The 24,194-nt window shown below is 43.4% G+C and overlaps 1 protein-coding gene across 3 annotated transcripts in view; it reads right to left on the bottom strand.

Moving 5' to 3' along the window:
• Window positions 1–24,194, bottom strand: part of Sertad2 (SERTA domain containing 2) — a 109,858-nt gene that overhangs the window by 8,467 nt on the left and 77,197 nt on the right. The window contains exon 1 of one of the 3 annotated variants that reach the window (NM_001038625.1): window positions 12,284–12,580. The exons of the other annotated variants lie outside the window; for them this stretch is intronic. The gene's annotated coding sequence lies outside the window, so the exon portion shown is untranslated. Of the gene's footprint in view, window positions 1–12,283; window positions 12,581–24,194 lie in introns of those variants that run through there. 3 annotated transcript variants of the gene reach the window in all.

Below are 24,194 nucleotides of genomic sequence, written 5' to 3'. Positions count from 1 at the left end.
CCAGACACTGAGCCTAGTAGGTACTCTGTGTAATTGATCCAGTCAGCACTAACTGTAGCAAACTAAAATCTAAAAGAAAAGAACACAAACAAAAACAATCCCTGTGTGTGCCACTTCTCATCAGGCAAGGACCCTAAGGCCCCAAAGCTACATTCTGTTTAATCCTAGCACCAGGAAGGCAGAAGCAGGTGGCTCTAGACCATCACAACAACCACAACCACAGCAGCAGCAGCAGCAGCAGCAGCAGCAGCAGCAGCAGCAAAGAGACGATATTTTTTTTAGGCTGATGCCCCAAAGTAATAAATGTCAGCACAACTTTCCTCCAGAGCATCAGAAAACATTTAACCTGCTGCCCATGGTTCCACCATTCCAGGTCCTGAGTAACTAACACCTCAGGAAATGTGAGAGGACTGCAGCTTGAGTGATAGGCTTGAGACCAGGCTTGGCAGCCCCCTTTGCACGACTGTCAACTACCTCCAGACTGGAAGGCCCCTAAAGGCACAACACTGTCTTGTTCACCTCAGCACTCTCCGTTTAGGGACCCTCCCTGACACCAAATGGTCCTCAATAAATGAACAGTAAGTGGAACAAATGAAGAGACAGAGGGCCAGCATGGAAGTGTGAAGCAGAAGCGGAGAACTCTGTGTGCGGATATGGTCCTGACTGGAGAGCAGGAGAGGGAGAGAGCACTCTAGCCTGGAGACACCGCCTGTGAGCTCTCACAGTGACCTCACTCTCCCACTTAGGTGAGGACCAGCCTCAGCTGGGGGCCTGTTAAAGCACTAGGAATCTGTATTTCTGAAGTTTCCAGGGGATGCTAGACTGAGGACCTCAGAATCATGATTTCCTCTGGTCTTTGTCAGGCCATCTTACACTAAGCCAGAGCACACTGTACTCACTGTCTTGACAATGAAGGCCCCCTATTTTTCTGTTTCTAAGTGAGGAGAGTAAAAAAAAAAACAAAACAAAACAAAACAAAACAAAAACCCAAAAAACAAAAAACAAACACAAAACCAACAAAATCCCAATTGAGTAGCACTTTATGACTACAACTGACAAGTGATCTTTTATTTCCTGCTTTAAGAGATGGGTTGGTCTTGAAAACCCGGACTCAAGGATTCTCCCACCTCGGCTGTACAAGTAGTTCAAAGTGCAGGTCACCGTGACCATCTGACCTGGCCTGCTGACTCCTACACTAGCCATGGTGCACACATACTTTACGACAGCTCAATCTCAGCCAGAGAGACAAGGCTCAGCTTGCTGTCACGGGGGCTCTGGGGTCTCAAGGTGAATCTTGTGACCCTTAGTGACTAGCTGAAATGCCTCATGCCCCATGCCCAAGGTCTGAAGATTACTACAAGTTATACCTGTACACAACTTCATTGTTTTAAAAATGTCTTTATTTTTAAGGCATTTAAACTCACCTCCCCATGTAATTCAAATTTAAAAGTTACCTATAATTCTTTTCCAGCTATTAAAAAATGATATCTTCCTTTTTTTTTTTTAAATCACTGTCCTTTTAGTATTATATGGACTGCCAAAATTAAACACCTATAATCTTCATGGAACAAATAGAAAAATCTTCTTTTACAAACAACCATTTCTGTTATCTCACCACCATCAAAACCACTGCTTTTACTGCAGGCTTTTAGCACACAGCCCAGGATAGATTGACTGCACGGTGGGAGCCTTCTCCTGCCCATGAAGACTGGCAGGCTCTGTGCACGCACGTCAGAAAGAGATGTAAATAAAGTCTGTTTTAACACATCCATCCCGAACAACAGTCATTAGACCTGACAGAAGAAACACAAAAATTCCTTTACTTCTTACTCAGATGGGGTCAAAATTGACAACTGAGCACTAATTCCAAGGAAAGGAGACGATATCTTGTCCTTTGGACAAGAGGTAACAAATCTCATATCCAATTAAAGCTCAAAGAATACCTGAGAGTGAGCAGAGGCACCTGGTAATCAGACGGAGGATGGGCGGCAATGCTGCAGGACAAATGTGTACATGCTTAGCATCCGGGATGGGGTGCAGGCAGTCAACAGTCACCGTGAGACACCCCAAGGTGAACTGATGGGTGTCTGGTACACATTTCCTCTTGGACTTAGAGACTCAGTTTACATTTTCCAGGGGTATAGCACAATTAAGTGACATGTTTTCTCTTCTTTAATTTAATTAAATTAAAAAAGATTTAATTTTAATTTATGTGTATGGGTATTTTGCCTATATGTATGTCTGTGAACCACTTGCTCAACTGGTGCCCAAAGAAACTAAAAACAGGTGTCAGGTCTCCTGGAACTGGAGTTAACGGACAGCTGTGAGCTGCCATGTGGATGCTAAGAACCAAACCCAGGTCCCTTGGAAGAAAACTAGAGCTTTTAACCCTGGAATCATCTCTCCAGCCCCAACACACGATTTTTCAAAAGTCAATTACAGTGCCAAAGCAATCTATGAAGCCTTCAGGTGGACCAAAGAAGTGATAGGAGGAGCACTGGGATGTAGCTCTTGAGGGATGACCGCATACTCTGACACACCCCTTGTTTTCCTGTACAGATCCAGTGTGACCGTAGGCTGCTGAGAGACCACCGGCAATGCTGATCCCACACCAGGCCTCTACACCAACTTACTACTTTTTATTATTTTTATGGATATTTTGCTTGCATGTATGTCTGTGCACCATATGCCTGCCAGGTGCCCAAGGACACCCAGAAGAGGACCCAGATCCCTTGGAACTAGCATTATGAATGGTTGTAAGCCATCATGTGGGTGCTAGGAACTGAACCCAGGTCCTCTGGGAGAGTAGCCAATGTTCTTAACCTCTGAGCCATCTCTCCATCCATACCCACCCCAATGTACTACTTTTGAAGAAAAAAGGAGCCAAGAGGGAAGAGAAGGCTCCCAAGAGAACACCCGAGATTTCTCATCTGCATCTGGTGCTGCCAGAGGCCTAGGCTCTTGACTTGTAACAGTTTCCCTTGAGTGAGTAGCAGGGGAAAGCATGTTCCTAACTCAATCAACTGTGTGGTAGAATTCAGTCTCAGAGACAGACCGGGAGGGGCAGTAAAAGCCCAATAAGGGAAAATTCCTTCTGGCAAGTGAATATAACCTCCAGCTGAATAGAGACCTATTATCCCAGTTGTGCCTAGCCAATCACCTAGTCCTCGGACCACCTCTAGGAAAGTCAGCTCACACCTTTAATCCTAGCACTGGGCAGGCAGATCTCTATGAGTTCAAGGCCAGCCTGGTCTACATAGGGAGTTCCTAGCTGGCCAGGGTTAACTACATGGTGAGAGCCTGTCTCAAACAGCCAAAAAGATAGGTAGAAGACTCTATTTCTCTTAATGAGATACTGTACTCTTCTTTGTCATTCCTGCCCTCAGCCTAGTCCGTCCTGGCCACCACGAGATCACTGGGTCTGCTGCCATTTCTGAGGCCTAAGTCACAAAGACACTCTTCCTCTTCTCTCCCTCTCCCTCCCTCTCTCTCAGATGCTGGTCAGAAGCTAAGGATGCTCTTGTCTGATACCTGGGCTTCCTCATTCTTCCTAAAGCCTTCCTCCCTGCCTCGTGGCTCCTTGCTCTCCCGAGGAGAGGCGTTGTCCCTTCTCTCCTTTCCCCTCCTGTGGGTAGCTGTCAATGACCCCACCCTGGGGGTTTTCTTTTAACTCTAGCTGAACTCATTCTCACATTCTTTTATTAGTGAGAGTGAGACCCCTCCCAGGGGCAACCCCAGTTGCACTTTGTCAACAGTGGCTAAAGTGGGGCTGGAGAGAAATTGTGCAGAAACAATTTCTGAAATGGAATTTTCTCTGTTCCTTATCCTGCTTTTGAAGTGAGCTTCTGTCCTCGACAGAACACTAGCCTGGCCTTCCCTGCAGTATGGCAGTGAGGAAAAACCCCATCTTGCGTTAATGGGAAACCATACTGGCTTAGATAGCTTTCCACACGTAACACACCACACCCAGAAGAACACAGCACACTAAGAAACCTGCTCATGGCTAAGCTTTTAAAGCCCAACTTCCCCTCAAGGCACAAGAAAGAGACCAGAAAGACTGAACTGCTAAGGAAGTGGTGGTCAGGGATGCTGGCACAATCCTAAGGGAAGCTACAAGAAACAGAGCAGCCTCCCTGTCCTGGGCTGTCGCCAGGCAGGAAGGTACATGATGGGGGCAGGGGTTGGGGGTGGGGGTGGGGGGTGGCATCAGGCAATCTTCAGACACCAGTGGCAGTCCCTGGCCCAGGGGAGCAACAGTCCGACAGGGCGAGAAGCTCTGCCACTTACAAACAGGGAAAGACAACAGCACCCCACCCCTTTCCACCCATGCTAGTGACAGACCGTGAGGCCGTCGGGATCTGGAAGGTCTTATTTTTAAACTAAAGCCTACCCAGGGTTTCAGAGGTCTCTGCAGTAACATCCATGCTAATTGGTAAGTAAGACAAAGCCTCCCTAACAAATCAGCACAGTAATTACAAAGCCACTCTCCAGATCAGGCAGTCCCCGCGCTCACTCTGCCTGCTGTAACCTGACACCCACCGTGGCTCCACTCAGTCAGGCCCTCGGGCCAACCCTGCCCACCCAGCCAGCTGCAAACTCTCTGCCCCTCCAGAGGGCCACCATACCATCGGCCAGGATACCAGGCTCTGTGCTTATGACACAACTTTACCATGTGGGGTTGTTTTCTAATGTCTACAATCAACAAATTTTATCATTCCTCTTAGGATTTTCACTATCAGCTAAATTGGATACAATTTCTAACGCTGGCTTATCAAACATAATCGTTTCACGTGAAAACAAATGGAATTTTAACAGGCGACAACCAATTACACTGAGTAAACAAGAGTCAACTTTTAGAAGTGAATGTTTCTTTAGAATGACGAAAAGAGAGATAAGGAAGAATAAAGTATGTCTTAATTGCAAAAATCTGAAAAGCAAAAATGGCTTTTAAAGCCTGTCAGCAGTGGGATGTGTTTCTAATAGCCACTTGCTGGCTTTCTGTCCCCTGGAAATTTTAGGTTGCAACCCCAATGAATTGAGGATACCAGCCATCTTCTAAGGCTGACGATGGAACTGCTAACAAGTCCTCTATTTCACCCCAGAATTCTGGCTTAAAGCAATGTCTAAACTTACAGTTTCACAGATACAACATGATTTGAGGCCTCAATTTGGCTAGAAAACACACCAGAATGGTCATGTAGATAAAACAAAATCAACAGAATGTTGGTTCCTTTAGAGCTGGGTAATGAGCACTGCACTTTGACTTCTGAGTCTGTCTGGAATTTTCCATAAAAGTTAAACAATACATCACTATATATTAAAAAAAAAAAAGACCAAAAACAAACAAAAAAATTCTGTACACGTAAAAACCAAATGAAATAGGCACAGCAAATTTCTTACATGAGAATTACACTAACTCTATAAGCATGTTTACACAGATGAATGAGTGTTTTATGTAAACAAGCATGCCCAATGCAAATTGGAATCCTATAAACATCGGCAGCACCACATCTACCACAAGGGGGCGCCACAGAGCAGCAAGGCATCTTCCAACTCCATGTCAGTTCCTACCTACAGAGTTCTCAAAGCATTTACATTTCCAAATTCCATCTTCTATTCAGGTGTTCACATGGCAATGCTGAATGCTAGAAGCCTTACCAAGCTCCAACTAAATTATATAATGTTATGGTACAACCTTTTATTGCTTGTATATAAGTAACACCATGGTTAGGATCTCTGGAGGATTACTGAAGAGAGACACAAAACCAAGCACAAATCCAAGTCATGAAATGTGGACTCAGAGGAGGCAACAGTTCAGATCCAGATCTCCAGTGGGATTCTGAGATTGACTTCTAACCACACAGCCAACCTTCCACATTTACAACCAAAAAGTTTACTAGTATAGTCACTTTCAATAATCCTATTGCATCTTAATAACAGTAAATTACTTCCACACTGAACAATACTTCAGGCAATTATTGGAGGAAATCCTTCATCAGGAACACGGAGGAGAAGCCATTTAATTGTAAAATGTAACACAGTTTTAACCTCAGGGATATACTGAAGCAAGTTACTTTGAGACAGTTGGGATTCTCTCTGGTCAGATTACTAGCTCAGGTTATATGATGCCTGGTCAGTAATAATGCTTCTAACACATGAACTAGTTGCCTTTTTTTCCGTTTGAAAGCCAGTAATTAGAAACATATATATTATAATTATCTGCATTATGATGCTGCTTTATAATCATTTGGTGTCCAGGGTACATCTTCAGCATCCTGAGTCTAAAGTCTCATTAGCATTAAGGAATCTTCAGCTTTGACTTTCCCCAGAGGATTTCCTGCCAGGGAACCTCATCCAGCTTTGCACCTCCCCATTCCCGGGCATAATGAAAATATTTTTTCTCCTGTATTTATAATTGCTTAGATGGGATTCTAGTTTCAATCCTCTTGTAGCATCTTTTCCCCAAAGATACCTTGTTTTTCCCTCACATAAGTGATCCTTAATAAACAATGTCAAGGGAAAATAAAAGACTTAAGTAGAAACCAAAGGATTTGTCAAAAAGCATGTGTGAGTTTTTCTTTCGCTTAAAAAGGTGACCAGGTAAATAACACAGCCATACCAACACAGTAACTTTAAGGCCAATTCAGTGAAAAATCAAACTCCACTTTAGTTCAAACATTTAGTTAAAGGTGGCTTTCCATGTTAGCTAACTAGTTTATCTATAAATTAAACTGAAGAATAGAACCTAAGGATACAACTTCAAGAGATATTTTATGGGAGTGTTTCTTAAGAGTTAAAACATTAAGCTAGGAGAATGGAAGAATAGATGGTGAATCTGAGGCCCATATAAGTAACCTACATATTCAGAATATTTATTGTAATTGCCTTTATAAATTAGGTAGACAGGGGCTAGAGAGATGGCTCTGTGGTTAAGAACACTGGTTGCTCTTCCAAAGGATCTGAGTTTGATTCTCAGCATCCATATAGTGGCTCACAACCATCTGTGACTCCAGTTCCTGGGGATCTAATGTCATCTTCTGGTCTCTTTGGGTACCAGGGGCACAAGTGGTATGAATGAACAGAGCCAAACACCCATATACATAAAATAACAAAATCACTCAAAAATGAAAGAACTAGGCTGGTAAGGTTTTATAAAGTCAATTTAAATTTTGTATCCTATACTTGAATAGTTCACTCATTTGAAAAAAAATAATGAAAATACTAACTAAGCTGGGTGGTGGTGGTGCACACCATTAATCCCAGCACTCTGGAGGCATAGGCAGGAGGATCTCTGTGAGTTTGAGGCCAGCCTGGTCTACAAAAGGAGACAGCCATGACTGCTCAACACAGAGAGACCCTGTCTTAAAAAATAAGGGGCAGGGAGGGAGTCTTGGGGAGGGTAGAAAATATCAACTAAAGGGTAGTGAATACTTTGTAAATATAGTAGCCATTTTTCTAGGCTATTTTGAGATTTTAAATTTCCCCCAAGGACCTTGAATATTCGTAACTTACTGAAATTTAGGCAAAGCCATTTAGCTAAATACAATAAAAATAATTAGAGTGCCATATTAAGTGTAGTAATTATTTATTTCTAAAGAAAATACTTACTAGTTCTACTTCCACTCTCAGGATCTTGTGGAAAGCTTTCAAGCCCATCCAGCTAGCCATCCCTAAGTCTCTTGTCCCACCCGCCTCTTGCTGCTTTAACAAGTAGCAGAGAGGAAACCTCATTTTGGATTTGTAAATCAACTATTGCCACATAGCTAACAATCACTCCCAGGTGAAATACACTTTATTTTATATTTCTGGTCACAGTAAAATAATTTTTTTAAATTAGTATTTCAAGCTTATGCAAGACCCAGGTTCCATCTCCGGCATCACAAAAATCACCTAATTGTTTGCCTGGGGCTTAGCAGTAGTGCCTTCCTAGCTTGCCCAGCACTGAGGAAGAGGGCCACACACAACTTCAAAAAAGCTTCTCTCACCAGAAGAGACAGTAAACAAATCTGCTGAAGCCATAGTACCCACATTTTGTTAGAGAGATTTCTAGGAAAGCAAAGACCCACAGACAAAGGCATGTTTAAGCATAAGGGGAATCTGAAGGGCTTGTGTCAAACAGCTACCACCTGAGCATGTCACTCGTGCGGCTACAACTGTATGCAAGACCTGCTCTGGTACAGAGACGACCTTGGGACTTTGGGATTCTCAGAGTCTATCTTGGGCAATGCTTCTCAACACAGGGTGGGGTGCTCCAGCAGTCTACTCCACGCTCAGGAGCAGCATGGGCTGAAGTGATAAGCAGTTAGGCAGAGGAGAGCAAAGGGCTAGAAGGTGGCTCTGCAGTGAGGGCCTTTCATGTGGCCACCAGGTTTACCAAGCCCACTGTAATCACAGGACTGAGTCCTAGAGTCAGGACCCCTTTCCCTTCACTATTTGAAGTAAAACTCCTTAGAAGGAAAAAAAAAAGTGTGGTTTAGTGGCTTCTTCTCAGTCGGTTAATGAAGGGTTTGAAAGGTAAAAAAGAAAAGCTTCGATCAATTAGGAGACCTGCAAAGCTCCAGTTGTTTGCAGAGAGACAATGGTAGTATTGCAGATGTGAATGAGTTTAAGACCTTAAGTTTGCTGCTACTTAGAGTCACTGGAGAAACAAAGCTGCCTTTGGGCACCTTAAACTAGTCAGACTGGCTCTAGCAGTTGCACAGCTTGCTGCTGCTCCGTCCTCCATCTCCCTCCAGCCCCCACCCCCACGTACCCACAGCACAGTCCATGGGACTGCCTTGGGTGTGAGAGGCCAGGCAACTCCACTCTTAACTGAAAACTGCAATGGGGCAAAGGCAGCGTAGGTGACAGCGTTCTACAACAGAGCTATAAAACCACAGTGCTTCATCGAATGATAGCAAGTACTTTCAGTTGAGTTCAGACAGACAGAAGATTGCCCTAACAGAAATCATGCATTTTAAAAGATATTATGCTGCTTTTATCTTGAAATGTAATTTATACATTTTCCAAAGAAAATTTTTAGACAGCCAAACATGTTTTTGTCTCATGATCTTTGGGGGCGGGGGAAGCACCAACAACAAAGAGTCTATTTACTACTCAGAATAGGAATGCCGGCTTCTTTGGCTGACATATGCCATTCACAGAGTCATACAAAGAATGAACTGCTAGGCAGTGCTAATGGAGAAAGACATAGCCCCACACAATGAGTGATGGATGCGCGGGGTACTGCTCTGTTCATAAGGGTTTCCCAGTATTTGTACAGGACACAAGTTTGCCTTTAATACTACTAACTACACTGACTACTTAAGACAACATTTTTTTTTTCTTTAAAAAACAGCCCAAGTTTGGTCAGTTGTTTTTCTAAAATATCAAAATCAAATTAAATAATCAGACACTTTAAAAACAGAAGTCACAGTTTATACATTTCTACCAAATGTTTAATTAGTACTTATTAGTGGCAGGTAGAAAAATGCATTACTTGTACACATACAATGGCCACAGCACTTGTAAATTTCATGTGTGTGTTTCCAGTCAGAAAAGGGGCCTGAGAGATAGCTCAGACAGTAACAGTGCTTGCCACTCAAGCATGGAGAACCAAGTCAAATCCCCAGAGCCCATGTAAAAGCTGGAAGGAAAGCAGATTCCACAAAGTTGTCCTCTAATGCCACATGAATCCCCTCCCTCAGAAATATAACACTAAAAAATAAATCTATAAAAGGAAGGTGTGTGAAGGCTGGCACTGCTCTCAGTACCAAGCCGTTCTCACTTAAACTGAAGCTGGGCCTCTGGTATCTTCAGCATAGGTCTGACCTTTGGACTAAACAATCAGAAACTCCCCACCAATCCCTCCCCCCCTCACTGACTAGCACTGTCACTCTATACAATATGCAAAGACAATAAATAAAAACATCCACAACTGCTAAGTGTAGGAAATGCTCTAAGTGTACTCAAGTTCACCCTTCTAAATACCAGGCTTATCTAAATAATTTTGGCTAAGTGATTTTCATTTTGAAAACATGAATAAAATTAAAACTCATACTTTGGCTGAACAGTGCCCTTAATCCCAGCACATGGGAGGCAGAGGCAGGCCAATCTCTGAGTTCGAGGCCAGACTGGCCTACAGAGTGAGTTCCAGGACCGCCAGGGCTACACAGAGAAACCCTGTCTTGGAAATCCAAACTAACTGCTCATGCTTTTCCTATTGTTCTTTAATAAGAAACCACAGCAAAAGGAGGCTGTAAAATGGTGCAGATCTTACTACGGTTCTTAGTTTCTAGAGTGGAACATTTTAAGTAAGGCACGCTAGAGCTATGTAACTTTTACTTTACCATGGGAGTACTGTTTAAAATGCGCCCTCCCCCCCAATAAGGGTCAGCTATCACTGGTAAATTTAAGTGACTTAAAAACAACAAACAAAAAAAACTATGCTTGTTTGTCATGTCCACTTTGTTTAGTTGTGGTAACTGGATAAATTTCTATTTCTGTTCCTTAATTAAATTTAAAAAGCTGTTATGTAGGGTAACTCAGCAATGGGCGAGAGTTTCTAAATCTGAGTCTAACTCTTTTCTCAGTTCTTTTATCAGAAGCTGGCCTGAGCAGCTGTTACCTACCAGTCTGTGACACTTGCATGACAATAAAACTATTCCTAGGACACCTCCTGCTACACAGTGAGTTACTATAAAATGTGAGTCCCTACCTGTTGAAATAAAGTAAGGAACAGACCTGGGTGGAGAGGGAGGGAAGGTGAGCTACCAAGTCCACGAAGCATACATAACAGTTGAACGTATTTTAATTAGGAGAGGAAAGACATCATTTTAAACCCTTCCTAACCTGAACACAATCACTGGATGGCCCTGAGTTCACTGTGTAGACCAAGCTAGTCTTGAGTTCCTACAGATCCACTAGTGCTAGGATTGTAAGTGTATGCCAGCACAACCCAGGCCAGCAATGTGTATTTTCAAATAAAGGAAATTTTTATAAAATTATCAGGAAAGTAAAGATCCACAATTATTCTTGCTCATGCCAGAGTTGAAATCTTAATAACTTCACCCTCAAATCGGGATACTATGATATTAAAGGGCTCTGGTGAAGTAGCCACTGGGTAAGCAACTAACCCAGCAGCAGACCCAGGGCTCTCTGGTGTGGAGCCTTCCAGGAGGTTAAGTGGAGCCCAGGCCCACCTCATTCCTGCCAGTCACAAAAATTACAAAAAGCAATTCTGAACAGTTAGGGCCTGGGCCATCCTACTGGTGACTACAACCTCCAGGCCCTTTTCCATAGGTTCTGAACACTTCTTAACAAATACTAGGAATTCAAAAGCACGTTTCAAGAACAAAGCTTGAAAACAACGACTGTTCCTGAAAGCCAGCTAGGGTTTGACTGATTCTACTTAAATAAAATCTGCCGTTTCTGAGTCTGTCCCTGCTGACTGCCCTCCACTCAGTGCCTGCAAAACCGACTTTCTACTCCTGAAACTACCTAGATGCGAGCAAAAAGTTATTCTAAAACAGTCTCACTGCTTTGCGAAACTTACAATTCAATTTTCAACTCTACTGATTTGCTACCATTCCGGCTAAAGCTAAGACAATTTATAGTTAAGAAAAATATGAACAATTCAGTACTTTCTCTCGACGCAATGGTCCTCTGAAGTGCCCAGTGTCAATGGTACAAAGTCTACGCGTCGGGACAGCTGGCTCCCCTCAGCACCGCCCCCCCTCTGCCCCGTCATAGGCGGTTAACACCAAGATGACTTGTAGATTTCTAATTTAAAAACCAGGAAGGCATTAAGTTTAATAAACATTTGGATCCAAAATCAATTCACTTGGGCACGGAAGAAAAGAGGGTGAAGAGAACTGTTTTAACGCAAAACCACCGGGAAACTCTCGAAACACAATATAGCAAGTTGGATGCAAACCCAGACACGGAACTCAAAAGTGAAGCAGCCTCCCTGCCAGCAACCGGAATCTTTAAAAAAAAAAAAAAGTCTCGCACGTTCTCAGCACCAGAGCCACCACAGCGAGCGCGCGCGCGCGCGCACACACACACACACACACACTCACACACACACACACACACCAGCTGTGACGGCAAAAGCTCCGGGCCCCTGCCGCCCGGACCCCGCCCCAGGTCGTGACAGTCGGGGTCTCCAGGCGGCCAGCGGGTGCTCCCCAACCTGCCCGGTCCGGCCTCCGCTGCCTTGGGCTCCCGCCTGGCCCAGCCCAGCACCGCCCCTCGCCCGCCGGAGCCCAACCCCGGGGAGCCTCCAGCTCGGCCCGGAACTCACCACAAGCAGGTCCACCAGGAGCTAACGCATCGGAGGGGTTTCCGCCCACCCCTCAAGCTATGCCCGCTCCATGCGGGGCGCCCCCGCCGCGGGGCCGACGGTAGCAGGGAGCTCGGCGAGGCCGGAGCTACGACTCCGGCGTCCTCTGCTTGCGAGTCGGGAACATTATACAATGGTGGAGGCGGCGGGCAGCCTGGAGGAAGCAGGAGGCGGGCGGAGTGGACGCCCGGGCCGAGAGAGGTACAGCTCGTGCTCCAGCACTCGCCGTGCGGGAGTGACGTCCGCCTGCGAGCCTCTGGCGAGCTCCGGCCAGGCCCCGTAGGCCCCACCCCCTGCCTGGCCGGGCCCCGCCCCACCAGCCCCGCCCCTGCAGTATAGGCCCCACCCTGCCCCTCCCACCTCCTACTATAGGTCCCGCCCACCCGTGCCTTCAGGTCCAGATCTCCGTAGGCCCCGCCTCCAGCCGGTCCGGACCCGCCTCAGCTTCGCAGGGCCCGCCCCGGGCCCGCCCAAGTGCCATAAATGCAGATTCCCTCAGGGTGAACTCTCAGGAAGCGGCGGACAGACACCAAGCTTATGCAGCCTCTTCTGTGGACTGAAAGCTAAATAGGAGAGGTAGAAATGGGAGCGCCCAAGCCGGACCGCCACTACTACCACTAATGGCCCCCACATACTGGAAAACAGACATGACAGAGTGGGTGATGACAAAGACGGCAGCGCTGGCACAGTCCGCAGAGGAGCGCGACCACAAATATGACAGGCATCCGAGCTATTTGGCCACTTGGGCCGGCTGGCGGGAGGATAGGGTCCACCAATGGCCCTCGGAGATATGGGAATGGGGGGAGGGGCCAAGGGCTCCGTGTGGAGCTGACGACAGAAGTTGAAATGAGTCACCAACTAGTACCTTTGGAGTCGGTCGGACATACCAGAGTTGCATCCTTTATGGAGACCATGCAGCCAACCAGAGGGAGACCACGCTTGGAGAACACAGGGAACTGGAGGCGTGGTCCTCTGCCCACAAGTTTCACGCTGATAGCCTTATCTTTCCCATTTAAAAAACAAAAAACAAAAAACCCCAAAACAACAAAAAATCCTTAATGTTTTTAACTACTCAAACTTAGCAAGGAGCTTTATATTGTCCTTAGTATTAGCATGTGCCTAAGTGGTTCGAATTTAAGAGAACTAAGAGGCCAGGGACAGCTCAACAGGAACATTTATCATTACCTTTAAAATGGCATATGCATTCTACATAAAGATATTACAAAAGAAATTCAGGCACTTTAAAATTTTGGCTGCCACTCCAATCAATAATTTCTCTTCAGACCACTTTGCTGTTTAATGGTCCATGACACTAGTTGTATTTAAGGACAATAAAGCTTTAAGACCTAACATAAAGGTCTTAAACATCAAGACAAATTTATTCCAACTCAAACTGTTCTGTAATGATTTGTTATCAATCGAGTTGATGATCCTATCAAAATTAAATATGAGCCATCACCAGTTGTAGGACCCCTACACTAGGTAGGAAGAGGCAGGCAGATCTCTCTTAGTTCAAGGTCAGCCTGGTCTACATAGGCAGTTGTAGGCCAGCCAGGACTAAATAGTGAGAATGTGTCTCTAATAATTATAATAATTATTATTATGATGTGTGCTAAACGGTAAAGGAGACAATGTCAGGTTTTATTAATTAGAGAAGTAAAAAGGTTTTTGTTGTTGTTGCTGTTTGTTTTTAGCAAATCCTTGGCATTATCAAAATCTCATATACATGTTTCATGAGGTATAACCAATATCAGCTAATTGTATATCTCTCTGGCAAGTCATTATAATAGCACAAAATGGCATCGCATAGAGTATGAGGTCTTGCTCAGTGGCATAAACTTTCACACATTTTGCTGGAGAGCCAAGATGGTTTTCATTTCTAGAGTTCTGCATTTGGAGACAGCACTAACCCCTCCTGGCTCTAATTACCCACTCACTTAGACTTTGAGTGCTCACTTTAAGAAACCGCCATTGAAATAGTAGCTACAATAATCTTCCTGTGATGTCTTTGTGGGAGGCCAGAGGTATTTAGTTCTGTTGAATTTAAAATGAATTGAAACTGTTATTCATGAATTGAAGTTTGCAAAAAGACACAGAATTTTATGACACTTGGATATTTTTTAACAAATGGCTACCCAAATACAGTGTTCCTGCACAAAAGGAAAGCCAAAATTAAAATAACATCTTAGTGTGTCAACAGAACGAACACATGTTGTCTGAAGTCTATGTTCTATGTATGCTTACCTAAAAGTCTGAGTTCTGAGGAAAGCAGCCCAGAGTTGCTTCTGGGGTGAGATATCGCACAGTTCTATTTTTGAAGACTTAGAGGCTTATCAGTGCATGAGTTACAATTTCACTTAACCAACTTCTAGAATCTGGTATATCTGACCAATTAGTCAAAGTGTGAAGTGGCAGCGTCAACAGCTGCCAGTGTGGTCCAACATCAGGTACTTCTGTCTCCCTGCTCCTTCTCGCCAGGCACAGCAATCTAGCCAATCCTGCCTAATCTGAGACGTTTAAAGATAAAGGAAGATCGCCCTGTACTTAAAAACAAAAACAAAAACTTTACGAGTAAGGGTGTATCTGGGAACCATGTGCATGCTCTGGTCCTATGGAGGCCAGAGAGGGTGCTAGATCCTCTGGAACAGGAGTTACAGAATACTGTGAGCGCCTGTGGTGGTGGGAACCAATCTGGGGTCCTCTACAAGTGCAGTAAGTATTCTTAACTGCGGTACCATCTCTTCAGGGCACCTTCCCTGAACTTTTGAGGTATACTCAAAGACTGAAGGCTTTTACTTTGAAACAGGCTCTCTTTTCATAGCTCCATCTGTCCTGGAACTATGTAGACCAAGTTGGCCTTCCCCTGCCCCCGCAACCCGCCCCGCCCCCGCCTCCCACCTCTGCAGGGAGTAAAGGTATACACAATCAGGCTGGGCCAGATTTTTTTTTTCTTTATAGAGAAAAATAATAGTTACTTCTACAGAATGATCAATAAATGCTAAGTGAACCTGTACATTTGGTTTATACATTTTAAAAGTCCATTTAAAATAATCTTAATCTTAGGGCTTCATCAAGAATTCAGAACTTCTCCATCACAAGTTAGTAGGTCACATTTAACTATCACGAACACATCAGTTTAGGGAGAAGAGAAGCATTTCTTTTCTTCAGCACAGAACTGTGACAGCAAATTTTGAAAATTCTGAAATCATGAGCTCATCCAGAGAGGTCTCCTCACACAGCTGAGTCCTGGATACCAGTTTACAGTCCCCACTTCTCCTTTGAAATGCTATGTATGACCTACAGACTAGTAGAGTAATGCACTAACCGAAGGGTGCTTTTAGCACTTAATTAGCATGGTCAGAGAAACACAAGGAACAAGTCAGATATATGAACCATGAAACAAAGATTATTTATTTATTTATTTATTTATTTATTTATTTGTATCTATGTATGAGGTTTTGTGTGTAGAGAGGACAGGACCCAGGGTGTGGGGCTCAACTACTGAGCTATACCCACAGTCTGAAAACAAAGACAAGCTTCAAAAACTTCAATTTTTCTTTCAACCTAATTCTAGTCTAGATTTGAAGCTGAAATATTAGCAATCATCTATAAAGTCAAAAAGGACAAATGTTTCAGTTATGAAACCACTGTATAGAAAAAAAAACTGGGCTAGATAGATTTTCATGGAAAATAGGAGATATCAGCTGTAGACTTACCCTAATACCAGAAAACTTGGGATAGATTTTTAAAGTCAAATTCTGGAATTCACATCCCTTCTGTGACCAGCAGGGATTGCTGTGGATGTGAAGGCCAGCAGATGGCTAATATAGTGAGTGATGGAGAGGAAAGCCTTCCTCGTGCTCAGTGACCAAATAAACTACTGTACTCCTGCAAGCTGTGCACTGCCCTCTGTGTCAGGCCTTTTCCCTGCTCCTCCTCCACAGCTCAGTTCACACAGGCAGAGCTACAGCCCTAAGATAGGGATCGTCTTCTGAAAGGTACCACACTGTTATGAACTGAGGTCATGGCTGCCAGCCATGCTGCACACACGTCTTTCTTTTTAGTATTAGATATTAATATTAAATATTAGGCCTTTTCTTTTTCTAAAATTCTGACATTGTCTAAATCTTAGCACAGAACACAATCTTTAAAACAACATTTGAGGGAAAAAAAAAACCCTCAGCTTTCCCATTTCTCAATATAGCACTACCTGCCAGTCTCCACACACTCTCACAGGGAGGAGTCTATAAACCGCCAAATTCTTAGCAGGAACACTCTTCTCACACACTCAGAACATCTGGATTCCACAGACTGCCAACTAATGTCAGAAGGGGCCAGCCTCTAGGACTTTCTTGTCCTAGCAACCAACTAGGTGAGATGAAGATTCTTTACAAATAATTCAAAGATTTACAACGCTATTACTGATGAATTCGTGACTTAAAAGTAGTGTGTGTGTGTGTGTGTGTGAGAGAGAGAGAGAGAGAGAGAGGGAGAGGGAGAGGGAGAGAGGGAGAGGGAGAGGGAGAGAGAGAGAGAGAGAGAGAGAGAGAGAGAGAGAGAGAGAGAGAGAGAGAGAAGTATGTGAGTGTGTATGCCATGGCCCACATATGGAGGTCAGAGAATAACTTCTGGAAATCTGTTTTCTCCTTTTACTACAGGATCCAGGGATTAAACTCAGATATCTCAGGCTGGCCCAACAAATACACCCATTCACTGAGCCACCTAGCTAGCCCAATCTGTGGCTTTTGAGTCTTAATCTGTTGCTTCACAGACCTCAGATCAGCATGGGATCTAGCGAAACAAGCACTGGGTAATTGTGTTAGATCATTCTGAGCCTAGCTCCTCAGCCCCAGCACTGGGAGGCAGTATCAGACCCCTGGCATGGCTAAGCTTGCTTCTCTACCTGGCAAAAATAGTACTTTGGACTCTGGCTTCTGGAACCCTTTCTAGGAGTCTCGGAGTCTCTGAAAGGGAACTTTCCTTCTCATTAAGCTTGTGGGGAAAGTTTAGGACTGAAAATAAGACACAAATGCTTTGTAAGTTGCTCAGCTTGTCTAGAAGAATATAAAACAAATCCACCTTCACACAATTTTAAATGGAAGTAGAATTTAAATGGTAATGATGGGTTTGTTCTCTTCAATAAGACATGTCCCTCCAAACTTTTCATGGTCAGACAATCACTCAAGCCATCTTCCGGTTTCAAAGTCTAGAGAAAACAGGACATTAACCAAGGCTTCTCACATGGGCCCACCTGCCTCTCCCCATAGTGCATTGCTGGGCCACACAAAGGGCAGGTGCAGCTCTCCATGGCTCTACAAAGAGGAAAGGAACTCAGGAGGGCCCGATACTAAACTCTTCAACAAGCTGACACCCAGGCACAAAAATGACCTCACGACTGCATGGCCTACCTTTTACTCAAGATCTCTGTAAGCCAGAAGACACTTTGAGCAGGTGCTTTTTCCTCAGGAAGAAGGAGAGCCAGAGTTAGGGTGTGGGGATAGACGGAATTGAGTGTTACTGAGACCCAAACATCGACTAGGATATAGATAAAAAACAGTTCTTTCTTTTACCAAAAACTCTAACCCTGTCTGTCCTTGGCCTTTTTAACCCATATAATAAACAACCCCAAGCCACAGAACAAAAATGAAATCATATCAGCACACCCACCAGCCCTTCACTAATCTCTAATCTGCTCATAAACTAGCCTTTCTGTCTGTAACCCTATCACTGGCTTCTAGGTCAGCATGTGGCATGGAAGTGGTCATTAAGTATGTACTTCATGAGTCCTGGAGGAAGGAATGGAGAAATCACAGGGTTAACCTTTTTAAATATAAATTTATTAACAAATGAGTTGTAATATTTTACACAGCCTAGTTTCAAACTTATGGGCTCATGTATTCCTGCTACCTCTGCTGCACAAATAAGAAACTACAGACCTTGTTATGTTATGTTTCTGTTGTGTGTATGAATGTGTGTGTGTGCGCATGCACGCATGGGTATGTATTTGTGTGTGCCTGCATGTTTGTGTGTGTGTGTAACCTTAAATACTTGAGCAGTGTTTCTGAACTATCGTAACTACAGATCACTATTGTAATATTGTTTTTTGACTATTTTCTTTCTTTCTTTTTTTTTTTTTTAGCATCTCTGTACTATATAATTCAAGTTGAACCTAGTTAAAAGAACTAACTGGTGGCCCAGAACTGACCCCATGCCACAGCTCTCCAAACCTAAATATGTCCAGGAGAGAGCTGGTCTCCCAGGAGTGAGCACAGGTAAGACCACCACTTCTGCTCAAATTCCTGGCCCATGAGGGACCTGCCCAGAGACATCAGGACACAGGAACCAAGGAACAGCAGGGGACAGAATCTTTCTGGATTCCATCTGCACCCCAGAGCTGACCCTGTACCAAGCTCTCCATACCCAAATTCCTCCTGGAGAGAAATGGTCTCCCAGCAGTGCTAACACACAGGCTTACAGGAGGGACAAGGCACAGTCAGAGATAGCAAGACCAGCTAACACCAGAGATAACCAGATAGTGAGAGGCAAGGGCAAGAACCTAAGCAACAGAAACCAAGGCTACTTGGCATCATCAGAACCCAGTTCTCACACCACAGCAAGCCCTGGATACCCCAACACACCAGAAAAGCAAGACTCTGATTTAAAATCATATCTCAAGATGATGATGATAGAGGACATTAAGAAGGACATAAATAACTCCTTAAAGAAATACAGGAGAACATAGATAAAATGGTAGAAGTCCTTAAAGAAAAAATGCAAAATTCCCTTAAAGAATTACAGGAAAACACAACCAAACAGGTAAAGGAATTGAACAAAACCATCCAGGATCTGAAAATGGAAATAGAAACAATAAAGAAATCACAAAGGGCGACAGACAACACTGGAGATAGAAATCCTAGGAAAGAGATCAGGAGTCATAGATGCAAGCTTCACCAACAGAATACAAGAGATAGAAGAGAGAATCTCAAATTCAGAAGATACCATAGAAAACACTGACACAACAGTCAAAGAAAATGCAAATGCAAAAAGCTTCCAACCCAAAACATCCAGGAAATCCAGGACACAATGAGAAGACCAAACCTAAGGATAATAGGTATAAAAGAGAGCAAAGATTCCCAACTTAAAGGGCCAGTAAATATCTTCAACAAAATTATAGAAGAAAACTTCCCTAACCTAAAGAAAGAGATGCCCATAAACATACAAGAAGCCTACAGAACTCCAAATAGATTGGACCAGAAAAGAAATTCCTCCCATCACATAATAGTCAAAACGCACAAACAAGGAAAGAATATTAAATGCAGTAAGGGAAAAAGGTCAAGTAACATATAAAGGCAGACCTATCAGAATTACACCAGTCTTCTCAACAGAGACTATGAAAGCTAGAAAATCCTGGGCAGATGTCATACAGACCCTAGGAGAACACAAATGCCAGCCCAGGCTACTATACCCAACAAAACTCTCAAAGAAAAAGCAAGAAAGTAATTTTTCAACAAACCCAAAAGAAAATAGCCATACAAACATACTTCCACCTCTAACAACCAAAATAATGGAAACAACAATCACTATTCCTTAATATCTCTTAACATTTATGGACTCAATTCCCCAATAAAAAGACATAGAACAACAGACTGAATACTCCAGAGAACCAAATAATCCTATCAAAAATGGGAAACAGAGCTAAACAGGAAATTCTCAACTGAGGAAACTCGAATGGCTGACAAACACCTAAAGAAATGGTCAACATCCTTAGTCATCAGGGAAATGCAAATCAAAATAACCCTGAGATTCCACCTCACATCAGTCAAGATCAAAAACTCAGGTGACAAATGCTGGCGAGGATGTGGAGAAAGAAGAACATTCCTCCATTGCTGGTGGGGTTGCAAGCTGGTATAACCACTCTGGAAATCAGTCTGGCGATTCCTCAGAAACTTGGACATAGTGCTACCTGAGAACCCAGCTATAGCACTCCTGGGCATATATCCAGAAGATGCTCCAACATGTAATAAGGACACATGCTCCACTATATTCGTAGCAGCCATATTTATAATAGCCAGAAGCTGGGAATTGTATGAATCCCCAGATGTCCCTCGACAGAGAAATGGATACAGAAAATGTGGTACATTTACACAATGGAGTACTATTCAGGTATTAAAAACTATGACTTCAGAAAATTCACAGGCAAATGGACAGATCTAGAAAATATCATCCTGAGTGAGGTAACTCAGTCACAAAAGAACACACATGGTATATACTCACTGATAAGTGGATATTAGGCAAAGAACGTGGAATACCCATGATACAACTCACGAACCACATGAAGCTCAATAGGAAGGAAGACCAAAGAGTGGATGTTTCAATCCTACTTAGAAGGGGGAATAATATAATCAAGGGAAGTAGAGGGTGGGAGGGACTAGGGAGGAAGAGAGGAGGGGGAGTGGAAAAAGAAGGGCAGAATTAGGTATGAGAGGAGATGGAGGAGATGTACACAGGTTCACAAAATTGAACAGAGGTGTGTAGTAATGGGGGATGGGGAACTGAGGGTAGCAACCAGAAAGTCCCAGATGTCAGGAAAGCAAGAGCCTCCCAGGACCTCATAGGGATGACATTAGCTGAAATACCCCACAAAGGGGAGGGAGAGTCTGTTGAGACCATATCCAGAGGTTAGGCATGGCCCCCTTGTTGAGGGATGGGGCCACCCACCCATCTCCAAAATTTTAACCCAGAATTGCTCTTGTCTAAAGGAAATACAGGGACAAAGAGTGAAGCAGAGACTGAAGGACTGAAGGAAAGGCCATCCAGAGACTGCCCCACCTGGGGATCCATCCCACATACAGACACCAAACCCAGATACTATTGTGGATGCCAAGAAGTGCTTGCTGACAGGAGCCTGGTATAGCTGTCTCCTGAGAGGATCTGCTAGATCTTGACCAATACAAATGTGGATGCTCACAGCCAACCATCAGACTGAGCACAGGAACCCCAATGGAGGAGTTAGGGGAAGGAGTGAAGGAGCTGAAGGGGCCTTATCTGGCATCAATGGGAGGGGAGGCCCTTGGTCCTATGAAGGCTTGATGCCCCAGTGTAGAGGAATGCTAGGATGGTAAGGCTGGAGTGGGTGGATGGGGGGGGGGAAGACCCTCATAGAATCAGGGTAAGCAGGGATGGGATGGGGGTTTACAGAGGGGAAACCGGGAAAGGGGATAACATTTGAAATGTAAAAAAATAAAATATCCAATTTAAAAAAATGAGGAAAACTCAAAGCTGAGTCAGAAGGGATGATGCAGTGGTTATGGGAGGAGTTAGAAAAGGATAAAGTAAATATATTCAAAATATGAAATTATGAAAGAATTTATAGTTTGTTTTTTGAGAGAGAACGAACTGGCACTTATAAAGTGAATGCATGTGGACTTCCTATTTGAGAAATGACCTTACCAGTAATTGCCAATCAATCTATCACTTACGTCCTTATGACGATTTGTCTGTTCTGCTTACTCTAAGAAAGTGCCAATTAAGTCAGATGTAAAAATCCATCACTTGGGCTGGAGAGACGGCTCAATGGTTAAAAACATCTTCAGGATCCCCTGGGTTCAAATCTTAGCACCACATGGTGGTTCACAGTCATCAGTAACTTCAGTCCCAGAGATCCAATGCTGTTATTTGACCTCAGGAAAATACCAGGCATGCACATGGTGCACAGACATACGTGCAGACAAACCAGTCATCCACATAAAACAAAAATAAACTTCAAAAATAAATTAAATGCCAGTAATCAAACATGTTATAAAATTAGCAATCAATTTTAGGCCAGCCTGAGCTACAGAGTGAGTTCCAGGGTAGCCAGAGTTACAGTGAGACACTGTCCAAAAACAACAACAGCAACAACAACAACAACAACACTAGCAATTGATTTTGATTGCAAAGAAAACTTGCCTAAATGATAGAAAAATATTTTTGTCAAAGTCTTACTCTAATGCCAGATGTCCCTCGTGTTTCAAAATCAAGTACATATATATGACTAGCTAGACTAAATTATATTTTCTATCATATTTTTATATCCACTGAAGTAACAGCCTAGAATCCTCTTCTAAGCACCTGTGAAAGCTGGATATGAGAGGGCACATTATGGTCTTAGCCACAAGGAACCATAAAGCAGGTGGACACCTTTAGTCCAGGAATGTAAGGCAGCCTGGGCAACATAGGAAGACCCTACATCTCAACAACAAACAAATAAAAACATGTCTCTGTGAATAAAGAGAGCCTTTGAGCAAGAACCGGATGATGTTTATAAAATGATACATTCAAATGATGTTTTTAAACCATGGCTATAAAATTTTTACTTTGAGAAGTTGAAAATTCAAGACTTTAATGGACATGTCTGTGGAAAACACAAGTGTGGGAATATAGGTTTCCTCCCATTGCTATGCCTTGCATAGCAATAGACATGCATAGACAGAACCCAGGGTCGCATGCATCCTGACTAGATATGCTGCCAGCCACGAAGCTACATCCCCAGCTCAATATCACCTTCTCTTATTATTGGATGTAGAATTGTTTAAATCTGGTAGGTGGGGATGGTGGCACAGGCCTGCAGCCAGCATACACACTAACCTCAGCATCTTTTGTCCCAGAACTTGCCAGAAGGGGCAGCGGGAGCTTCTCCATGAGTTTGAGACCAGTCTCCCTGGTCTACACAGTAAACATTTAGGTTGGTTTAAGCTACATAGAGACCTTGTCTCAAAAATAACCACCACCAGAAAAATTAAACAAACAATAACAATAAAACAGTCTATTGACAGAGGTGGATCTCTGTGAGTTCAAGGCCAGCCTGATCTACAAAGCGAATCCAGGACAGCCAGGGCTGGTCACACTGAGAAACCCTGTCTCCAAACACCAACCAACCAACAAACAAACAAACAAACAAATCTATTGCCAGAATGAAGGAGACTGTTTCAAAAATTATCCAATATCTGGCCTTGGCAGCACACACCTATAATCCCAGCACTCCAGAGGCAGAAATATGATTAGGAGTTCAAAGCATCTTAAGCTATGAATTCAAGCTACATGAGACCCTGTCTCAAAAAAAAAAAAAAAAATAGCCGGGTGTGGTGGCACACGCCTTTAATCCCAGCACTCGGGAGGCAGAGGCAGGCGGATTTCTGAGTTTGAGGCCAGCTTGGTCTACAAAGTGAGTTCCAGGACAGCCAGGGTTATACAGAGAAACCCTGTCTCGAAAAACCACAATAAATAAAATAAAATAAAATAAAATAAAATAAAATAAAATAAAATAAAATGCAACCCTAGTTCTTTGCTAGAAATTAAAAGCCTTTACTTTATAATGTTTTACACATAACCGCAGCTGCTTCTATGGGGCCTTCCATCAGGCAGTCAATTCCTACTGTGTTTTCTGGAGGCTTTGCTCGAGCAACGTCATTTCCTCCCTGCTTCCACTTTGGATATATGGTCAGTAGCTGCTTCCTGTTATCCTTGGCGCTCCACATCCCAACTGTCCCTTCATTAATGTCTCCTTGGATGAGTCATTTATTTACAACTCCAAAAAAGATACTCAAAGCACAAACTACAGGTTAAACAATCAATAACTTTGGTCACACTGAAAGCTAAGTATCTGTTAAACAAAAACTCTTAAGTTAAAGGCAAGGTAAGGATTATTAAATAATATATGAGTTCTACACACTGGACAAAAGTACTTAGAATCCATAAGGAATTCTTGAATTAGCTTTCTGTTTGTTTGTTTGTTTGTTAGTCAATTTTGTTTTATTTGTGACAAAGTCTCTCTACATAGCCTGAGCTGTCCTGGGACTCCCTCAGTAGACAAGACTGGCCTTGAACTCACAGA

The sequence above is a fragment of the Mus musculus genome, chromosome 11 (genome assembly GCF_000001635.26).
Source record: "Mus musculus strain C57BL/6J chromosome 11, GRCm38.p6 C57BL/6J".
In the NCBI taxonomy this organism is placed as follows: Eukaryota; Metazoa; Chordata; class Mammalia; order Rodentia; family Muridae; genus Mus; species Mus musculus.
Note: the sequence above shows the minus strand (reverse complement) of the source record. Positions and strands in the feature narration are given on the sequence as shown.